This window comes from Halichoerus grypus, chromosome X, assembly GCF_964656455.1.
Source record: "Halichoerus grypus chromosome X, mHalGry1.hap1.1, whole genome shotgun sequence".
NCBI classification, from domain to species: Eukaryota; Metazoa; Chordata; class Mammalia; order Carnivora; family Phocidae; genus Halichoerus; species Halichoerus grypus.
In genome coordinates, this window is record NC_135727.1 from 92,434,368 (window position 1) to 92,444,843 (window position 10,476).

Sequence of the window (10,476 nt, forward strand, 5' to 3'; positions counted from 1 at the left end):
ATGGGGCGCCTGGGTGGCTCAGTTAGTTAAGCACCTGACTTCGGCTCAGGTTATGAGCCTCCTTCTGGTATATCATCATAAGGTCAGTAATAGCCTGCCGCTATGTCACAGTGCCTGTGTCATTCCCCTCACTTTATTTCATCACATAGGCATTTTGTCATCTCACATCATCACGAGAAGAAGGATGGGTACAGTAAAATAAGATATTTTAAGAGAGACCACATTCACATAACTTTTCTTACAGTATATTGTCATCATTGTTCTATTTTATTATTAGTTATAGTTGTTAATCTCCTACTGTACCTCATTTAGAAGTTAAACTTTATCATAGGTAATGCACATATAGGGAAGAGTATAGTATATACGGAGTTTGTTACTATCTGCTGTTTCAGGCATCCCCTGGCGGTGTTGGAATACACCCCGTTGTAGGCAAGGAGCAACTACTGTACTCATTTGTTTAACACTAATCTACATGTAAAGTATTTTTGGAATTGCTAAACCCCTAGGAGAAATTTATCAACTAGAATACAGTGCTTATGTATGGTCCTTTTTGTATTTAGCCTTCGACTATCCAGACAAAACATTGTTTTCACAAGTGAATCAGAAACAGTCGAATACATTGATAAATGGGGAGAAGAGACAAGTCTTGCTTACAAAAGAATTCTAAATAATAGAGGTAGATACTCCCTCCTGCAGGAAGTGAACTTAATGGCCCATCTCCTAGGGTGGGCTAGACTTAGTGACTCATATCCAGATTAGAGTAAAGGAAAAAGAAAACTTTACAGTGGAAAGACATGGCAAGCAGTACATTAACCAAGTGATGAAGGTTAACGACATCAGTAATAAGTGATGTTGATAGCATATGCCACCAGATACACTAGAAAGGCACTTCATCTTTGTGGTATTCTTCCCCCAAACTCATAACACTAGTATAATCCTGAGAAAACCATCAAACAAACCCAGATTGAGGGACATTCTACAAGACACTGGCCAGTATGCGTCACGAGTGTCAAGGTCATGGAAAACAAGAAAAGACTGAGAAAGTGTTAAGGACTAGAAGAAACTGGGGAGACATAACAACAAAATGCAACGTGGTACCCTGGATTGGACCTTGGAGCAGAAAAAGAGGCTGTTAATGGGAAAACTAGTAATATCCAAATAAAGCCTGCTGTTTAGCTAATGTACTAGTACTAGTACTAATAGTATTAGCTAATTAGCTAATATTAGCTAAACCTGTGAGAGGTATACAGGAACTCTCTGTACTATCTTTGTAACTGTTCTATAAATCTCAGATTATTTCAAAATAAGTTTATTTGTTTAAAAAAGTTAATTAGGTCAGCTCCTTTTCCCCTCGTAATCTTCAGTGAGGTTATGTCATACATTTGTAATATACTGAAATTCATTTGTCACAGGTTCCATCCTATCCTGGAATGCCCTGATATCTTGGTTTATTTTACTTTTTAAAGATTTTATTTATTTATTTGAGAGAGAGTGTGTGAGAGAGAGAGCGCACAAGAAGGGTGAGTGGCAGAGGGAGAGGGAGAAGCAGGCTCTCTGCTGAGCGGGGAGCCCAATGAGGGGCTCGATCCCAGGACCCTGGGATCATGACTTGAGCTGAAGGCACATCCTTAACCGACTGAGCCACCCAGGCACCCCACTGATAGATTTTCTAAAATTTGCATACAATAAGGTTTACTCTTTGTGCTGCAAAATTCTATGTGGTTTTTTTTTTTTTTTTTTTTTTTACAAATCATGTATCCACCACTCCAGCACCAGACTGAAGAGTCAGTCCCACCAGACAAAAATTCTCCTGTGTAACCCATTTGTAGTTAACTAGTCCTCTACCCCTATCTCTGGCAATTACTGATCTGTTTTCCATCCTATAGTTTTGCCTTTTGCAGAATGTCATATAGATAGGATCCTATAATATGTAGCCTTGGATCTGGCTTTTTTTCACTTATCAAAATGCATTTATGATTCATCCATGTTGTTGCATGAGTCAAGTGTGTTCCTTTTATTGCCAGATAGAATTCCATTGTATAGATGTAACATAGTTTTGTTGTTTTTGTTGTTTGCTTATTTGTTTTTTGTCATCATCTGTTGACAGACATCATGGTTGTTCCTAGTTTGGAGTGATTATGAATAAAGCCTCTTGAAACATTAGCATACAGGTTTTATGTGTGTGAAGACTGTCTTTCCATTCACTTGGGTAAATACCTAGGAGCAGGATTGCTGGGTCATATGATAAGTCTATCATGAGTTTCCATTTATAAGAAACTACCAAATTATCTTCCAAAATGGCTATTCCATTTTGCATTTCCACCAGCAATAAATGAGATTCCTATTACTCTGTATCCTTGACAGTATTTGGTATTGTGGTCAGGGGGTCCCCCAAGACCACCCTTGAGTTCAAAAATTCACTATAAGGACTCACAGAGCTCAGAAATGCCGTTAAACTTATGGTTATGGTTTATTAGGGAGAAAGGATACAGATTAAAATCAACCAAGGGAAGAGGCACATAGGGCAGGGTCTAGGAGAGTTCCAGGTGAGAAGCTTTCAATCGTCCTCTTGGCCGTGGAGCCATAGACAAAGCTGACTCCTCTCAGCGGTGATATATAACAATACACACAGAGTGTTGCCATCCAGGGAAACTCACCTGAGCCTTGTTGTCCAGAGATTTTACTGGCGTTCCATCACATAGACATGGCTGGCCACCTGTGTGGCTGACCTTAGTTTCCAGCTTCTTCAGAGGGGGGCTGATACCACATAAACCAAAGTCGCCATCATAGATCACATTGTTAGATTAGCTGCTGTGGCCCGACGCTCCCCTGTTTTTTTTTTTTTTTTTTAAAGATTTTATTTATTTATTTGAGAGAGAGAGAATGAGAGAGAGCGAGTACATGAGAGGGGGGAGGGTCAGAGGGAGAAGCAGACTCCCTGCCGAGCAGGGAGCCCGATGCGGGACTCGATCCAGGGACTCCAGGATCATGACCTGAGCCGAAGGCAGTCGCTTAACCAACTGAGCCACCCAGGCGCCCCGCGACGCTCCCCTGTTAAGCTAAGAAACTTAGCAGATAGGACTCATAAGGACTTAAACATTACTTCTCAAGAGCCATGGGCACAAGCCAGACCTCTCTTTGGGGAAGGTTAATTCTACACAAATAAGAACTGAATATTTTCTAATCCATTGTATGAGTTTATGTTCAGAAAACTGAAGCTTTTTCTATGAACAAAAATAGTGAACTTTTCACTAAAACTCCATAGTACTGTGGTGCTGGTGGTGGTGGGGTGTGTGTGTGTGTGTGTGTGTGTGTGTGTGTGTGTGTGTGTGTAGAAAGAGAGAGAATAGGGGGAGGGACAGAAGAAAGGGCCAGGAGAGATTAGGATTATAGTAATAATATATTTAGGAAAACTTCCAGGGCGCCTGGGTGGCTCAGTCGGTTAGGTGTCTGCTTTCAGCTCAGGGCATGATCTTGGGGTCCTGGGATTCAGCCCCTGGGATCGAGTCCCATGTTGTTGGGCTCCCTGCTCAGTGGAGAGTCTGCTTCTCACTCTCTCTCTGCCCCTCCCCCCTGTGCTTTCTCTCTCTCTCAAATAAATAAATAAAATCTTTTTAAAAAAATTAAAAAATAAAAGGGAAAATTTCCCAGATTGTATTACTGTCATTTATGTATTTGGTTTCCTGCTCCATTTTGGTTGCTAGGAGATATGGGATGAGGCTACAGTCTTTTGTCTATTCTTTCCTCTTTTATAAACTTCTGATGTCAGTATCATTTAGAATTCAATTAAGTTGTACATTTTTTTTCACTTTATTTCACTGCATCATTTATTTATTATTTATTATTTTAGGGTTGACAGGACACAAACATGCCGGGCAAGTTTTTCGAAGGTCATTGTCAGATTTCAAGTACAAGATGAGACACTGACACTTGTGTTTGCCTTGCCTTTCTTCCAAAATCCTAGTGAAACATCCAAATAGATATTTTTAAAAATATTGATCCTTGGGGCGCCTGGATGGCTCAGTCGTTAAGCGTCTGCCTTCGGATCAGGTCAGGATCCCAGGGTCCTGGGATCGAGCCCCACATCGGGCTCCCTGCTCCGCGGGAAGCCTGCTTCTCCCTCTCCCACTCCCCCTGCTGGTGTTCCCTCTCTCGCTGTGCCTCTCTCTGTCAAATTAAATAAATAAATAAAGTCTTTTAAAAAAAATATTGATCCGTAAAAGCTCTAAAAAAAATAAGGGTACCATCAGTGGCCCAGAAATTTTAAGCCAGTGGGAAGATTTCTAGAATGGGAAAACCAAAGGGGGACGGTTGCTTAGACGGTACCCTCCTCTTCCCCAGAGACATGAAGACATTCCAAGCTTTGAGTCCACAAGCACAGAAAGGAAGAGTGGGGCCATTATTATAGTAAGGAGGTTCTCTAGTGAAGACATAACATCTATTTAGCTCTTACTAGTACATACAGAACCTTTGTGCGTACAAAATGATGCCATTTCTAGGCCAGTGAATTATACATGGCACATCTTCCTCGGAGAAAGGAAGCAGAGAATTTACCCACACCAGGGCACCGAATTTTGAAAGGGGAATGTGACTGCATTTCAGCCCTACTCACCGCCCCAGTGGGATGCCTCTGCTAGGGGCAAAACCTCCACAACCTTAGCTGGGTTTTTTTTTTTTTTTTCTTGTTTTATTGCATCTGCAAGATAGGTACACAGAAGTTTCTCTGCCCTTCCTAGGGAAGGTGGTTCTTCAGTGCTGTGTGGGAAGGGTTCCTGTAAGGCAGCGCAAACAACATTCTGTGTTTTTAATATCCAGGCCCTCCTTAGAGGCTGCCGAGCCTACTATTCACTTCTGATTGTCTCCCAAGTGACGTAGCCCCATTCCTTCTAGGTCCTTCCTCTTACAACTAAAAAAAAAAAAAAAAACCCTGGAAATAACACACAAACAAGCATAGGAAGACTCTGGAAGGTAGAAAGAAGAAGGGGGACTGCTTAGGGACTGCAGGATTGAGGAACAACATGGGAGTGAGTTTCCTTTGCTTTCTCATTGCCTCCCATTATATCCTGGACCAGGGGCTGCAGAAGCCTCCAGGCCGCTGCCAACAGGCACAGACCGAAAAAAAGCTCCAAGAAAAGCCTGTTTCCCTTAGCCAAAGGAACAGGAAAAGGGTCGCCTTACAGAACAGCCAATCTTTTTTGGTAATACCCACTCTGCTCCAGCCAATCACATCACAGTCCCCCAGCGCTCTTCCAGTGGGGCCAAGCAAGAAGCTGATCTTCCACCTGATTCTGATCCCTGGCCCAATGGAAGCCAACCATCCCTGCTTGGTGGTATCCGGGGGCTGAGCGGATCACACTATGTAGGACATTTTCCGTAACTGTAAGGACTTGGATTTTGACTCTGAGAACTCAGTGGAGGGTTTTGAGCAGGGAAGGACACGATCTGACTTAGGTTTAACAGGATCCGGCTGGTGTGTTGAAAATGGACAGAAGGAGGGGGGAGAGGCAGAAGCAAGCTGTATTTTCTTTGTGGAACCGCAAGACAACTGGACGAAGTTGCCAGGGCACCTTTTATCAGGTTACTTTTGTGGTTAAGACAGCTGAGACTCAGGTAAGAGGCATGTTCAAGGTCACACAACCAGCATGGCCCAGAGCGGCATCTAACACCCGGATCTTCAAGTTTCCGTGAAAGGAGTCACTAAATGTACAGAACTTCAAGAAGATTTTAAAAGAGCTCCTGTTAAAATGCTGCGAAGTGTTTGTGAAAATTGCATCAAACAGGGATAATGGGGGAGAGCAGAGAAAGAAAGGACCTGGAAGAAGGATGCTAAAAATAGGTCTGCATTGTCTCCCTTCCACCGTTAGATGGCGAGTTTCTATTTGTTACCGAGGAAATAGTGCCCCGGTTTCCCTGGCATTTGACAGAAACGATGGAATTAAGGACTGAAACTAATGAATGAGGGGGTCAAGGCTTTGAAAAAAGCAAAAATCCAATTGATCCAGGACATGTGTGGGGCGGTGGGAGAGGAGGATCGGGGCTCTGAGAATGGGGGCGGGGGGTAGAATGAACACAAAAAAATTGACAATCACAGCTGACAGCACAAATTAGAGCATTGATTTTCAAACGGCAGGTCGTAAAAGAGAGTAGTTCCTAAAATCAATTCAGTGAGGGGGCAACTAGCAGTCTTTTCATTAAAAAGAACAGAATAAAATAGAAAAATACGTTGTACACGGTAAGATCAGAATTTGTGAAACTTGTCCCGTTTTATAAAAATAAATATGTATGTGTTGAGCTGTAATGCAAAATGCGTTTACAATTTTTTTTTTTTTTTTTACCATGGGTATGGTCAAAAAAAGTTCGAAAGACACTAGACCCGGATGAAATGGAAACGAACAGAAGGATTGTACCCACTTGAATCACATATGATTTTGTAGAGGGGTTTCTCTGGGTTATGAACTTTCTTCCGCCCCCCCAGTCTCAGGGCCCATTGTGGGCTGAATTGTATGCCCCCCAAATTTATATACGGAAGCCCTAATCCCCAGTACCTCAGAACGTGACTGTCTTTGAAGGAGATGATTTAGTTAAAATGAGGCTGTTAGGATGGGCCCGATTTCAATCTGATTAGTGTCCCAGGAAAATTTGAACACAAAAGAAACACGAAGGATGTGCACGGACAGAGGAAAGACCACGCGTGAGGACATAGGGAAGAGAAGGTGCCTGTCTGCAAGACAAGGGATAGAGGCCTCAGGAGAAACCAGACCTATAGACACCTTGATCTTGGACTTCTAGCCTCCAAATCTGTGAGAAAATAAATCTCTGTTGTCAAGCAACCCAGTTTGTGGCATTGGGTTATGGCAGCCCTAGCAACCTAATACAGGGCTAGCGTCTGGTACGCATTTCTGGGACCTGGGACAAGGAAAGACCTGGGCCAACTGAATGTCCTGCTGCTTTCTAAATGAGAGTTCCTGGATTCAGTTCAGTTCTTCACAGAGGAGAGCGCATAAGCTCTTATGCCAAACGTACCTGCATTCTTATAGCCACTCCATCATTTTAATAGACATGACTTTGGCTTAGTTAACCTCACCGAGATTAAATTTCCTCATTTATAAAGTTGGACTAATCATACCTTTCCTGCAATGTTGATGTAAAGATTAAATGAGTCAATTATCTAGAATTCCTAGCAGTCAATAAATCCTTGTCATTTTTTCCTGTTGTCATTGGAGTTGATGTTTATTAGAGTTATGTATTCATTTTGTGCTTGTTGCAATTTCTGTCTTTCCTTCGAAGGTACACTGTCTGCTGGGAACATCTGCTGAAATGGTTAAAGGGTAGAGTGGGAATAAAAGAAGCTGAAAAGACCAAAATGATCTGATCCAGTGTAGAAAGGGTTGGCAGTGGGGGTGGTGGGGAAGAGGGGTGCTTGTTTGACATCCACTTCAGTTCATTAAGAGGTTAATTAGTAAATGGATCCGAGATCTAAATAATGATAAAAAACATGAAATCGTACAAATAATAGAGGAACACATGAATAAAGTTCTTTTTTAAAATTTTGAGATCATTGTGGATTCATATGCAGTTGTAACAAATAATACAGAGAGATCCTGTGTACCCTTTACCTAGTTTCCCCTGCTGATAACATCTTGCAAAACTATAGCACAAATAGGCAAATTCATAGAGACAAAAAGTAGAACAGAGGTTACCAGGGGCTTGGGGAGGAAGGGGAATGGGGATTAATTACTCACGTTACAAAGTTTTTGTTTTGAGTGACGAAAAAGCTTTGGAAATAGTGGTGATGGTTACGCCGCACTGTGAATATGTTTAATGCCACTGAATTGTACCCTTAAAGCTATGTATATTTTATCACAATAATATGGGACACCTGGGTGGCTCAGTTGGTGAAGTGTCTGCCTTCGGCTCAGGTCATGATCCCAGGGTCCTGGGATCGAGCCCCGCGTTGTGCTCCCTGCTCAGCTGGGAGCCTGCTTCTCCCTCTCCCTCTGCCTGCCGCTCCCCCTGCTTGTGCTCTTGCTCTCTCTCTCTCTCTCTCTGTGTCAAATAAATGAATAAAATCTTTAAAAAAATAATAATAATAATTAAAAAAAACACCTATAATGAAGTGAATGTTTGGGCGTCCCTCTCCAGTTCATATGTTGAAGCCCTACCCTCCGGTGTGATAGTATTTGGAGGTGGGGCCTCTGCAAGTTAATTAGTTTTAGATGAGGTCATGAGAGTAGGGGCCCCATGATGGGATTAATGTCCTTAGAAGAAGAGGAAGAGACACCAACGCTCTGTCTCTTGGCTGTGTGAGGAGACGGCAAGATGGCAGCCATCTGCAAACCAGGAAGAGGGCCCTTACAAGGAACTGAATCTGTGGCACCTTGATCTTGGACTTCCAGCCTCCAGAACTGTGAGAAATAAATATTGGTTGCTTAAGCCACCAAGTCTATGGTGTTTTGTTATGGAGGCCCGTGCAGACTAACACACCGATAGGACAATATCACAACCAGATACAGTCAAGATGCAGAACAGTTAATCACCAACAGGGATCCTTCCTTTGCCTTCGCAGCCACACCCTCCTCCCTTATCGCTGAGTTATGGCAACCACTAATCTGCTCGCCATTTCTATACTTTTGTCACGTCAGGGATGCGGTATAGATAGAATCATATAGCAAGTGACCTTTTGAGATGGGATTTTTTTTTTCTCAGCCTAATTCCTTTGAGATCCACCCAGATTGTTGCTGTATCAATAGTTCATTCCTTCTTATTGCTAAGTGATATTTTATTGGTATGGATGTACCACGGTTTGTTTAACCACTCACCCAGTGAAGGACATTTGAGTTATTTCCAGCTTTAGGCTATCATTAAGAAAATGTATATGAACATTTGTGTACAGGTGTTGGTGGGAACGTAAGTGTTCATTTCTTGCAGATAGATGCAGAATAGTACAATTGCTCAGTTGTACCGTAAGCTATGTTTAGTCTTCTGGAAAAGTGCTGTGCTCTTTATCAGAGTGGCTGTGCCCTGGGGCGCCTGGGTGGCTCAGTCGTTAAGTGTCTGCTTTCAGCTCAGATCATGGTCCCAGGGTCCTGGGATCGAGCCCCGCATAGGGCTCCCTGCTCAGCGGGAAACCTGCTTCTCCCTCTCCCACTCCCCCTGCTTGTGTTCCCTCTCTCGCTGTGTCTCTCTCTGTCAAATAAATGAATAAAATCTTAAAAAAAAAAAAGAGTGGCTGCGCCATTTTCCATTCCCACCAGCGATGTCCGAGTGATCCGGTTTCTTCACATCTTTGAAAGCACTAAGCATGTTCACTATTTTTTTTTTTTTATTTATAGCGATTCTGACAAGTGTGTACTGATATCTCATTGTGGTTTAAATCTGTATTTTCTTGATGGCTAATGATGTCGAACATATCTCTATGTGTTTATTTGCCATTCGTATATTCTCTTTGATGAAATGTCTGTTCAGGTCTTTTGCATGTTTTCTCATGTATTGTTTGTTTTCTTTACTGTTGGGTTTTGAGAGTTCTTCTTTTTTTTAGAGTGGGCTCCACACTTGGAGCCCAACGAGGGGCTTGAATTCAGAATCCTGAGATCAAGACCTGAGCTGAGATCAAGAGTCAGACGCTTTACCGACTGAGCCACCCAGGCGCCCCAAGAGTTCTTCGTAATTCTGGATACTGATCCTTTGTCAAGTATGTAGTTTGCAAAGATTTTTCTCTCATCTGTTGGTTGTCTTTTTTACTTTCTTAAGAGGGCCTTTCACAGAACAATAGTTTTAAACTTTGATGAAGTATGATTTATCAGTTTCCCTTTTAGAGATCATGCTTTTGAGCCCAGTCCTAGTCATGATGTTTGCCTTGTCCTAGATCGTGATGATTTTCTCCTATCATTTTTATAAAAAGTTTTACAATTGTACATTTATCTTTATGTCTGTGACCCATTTTTAGCTATTTTTTTGCATAAGGTATGAGGTTTAGGTAAAGGTGGTTTTTCCCTACTTCTAGACGTTCAGTTGCCCCAGCGGTGTCTGTTGTAAAGGCTATTCTTCCTCCACTGAACTGTGTTTCACTTTTGTCAAAAAGCAATTGAGCATATTTATGTGGGTCTATTTTTGGCTTCTCTATTCTGTTCCATTCACTGATGTGTCCATTCCGCCACCAATATCACGTTGTCTTGACTACTGTAGCTATGTAGTAGGGCTTAATATTGGGAAAAGTGATCCCTACCAGTTTATTCTACTTTTTCGATGCTGTTTTAGCTATTCTAGGGCCTGTACCTTTCCAAATAGATTTTAGAATAAGCTTGTCTTGCCTACGAAAAACCTTGTTGGTATTTTGGTTGGGATTGCAATAAGCCTATAGATTAATTTGGGGGGGGGGAATGGCATCTTTATACTATGTTGAGTATTCCAATCAATGAACACTGTATGTTTCTCCATTAATTTGGTTTTGTTTCTTTCTTCAGCATGTAATTTTCA

The 10,476-nt window shown here is 42.1% G+C and overlaps 1 long non-coding RNA gene across 2 annotated transcripts in view; it reads left to right on the top strand.

Moving 5' to 3' along the window:
- Window positions 1-10,476, top strand: part of LOC118523088 (uncharacterized) — a 67,638-nt gene that overhangs the window by 12,753 nt on the left and 44,409 nt on the right. For both annotated transcript variants that reach the window (XR_013444696.1, XR_013444695.1), the window contains exon 2: window positions 9,539-9,691. This is a non-coding gene — a long non-coding RNA (uncharacterized LOC118523088). The remainder of the gene's footprint in view (window positions 1-9,538; window positions 9,692-10,476) is intronic.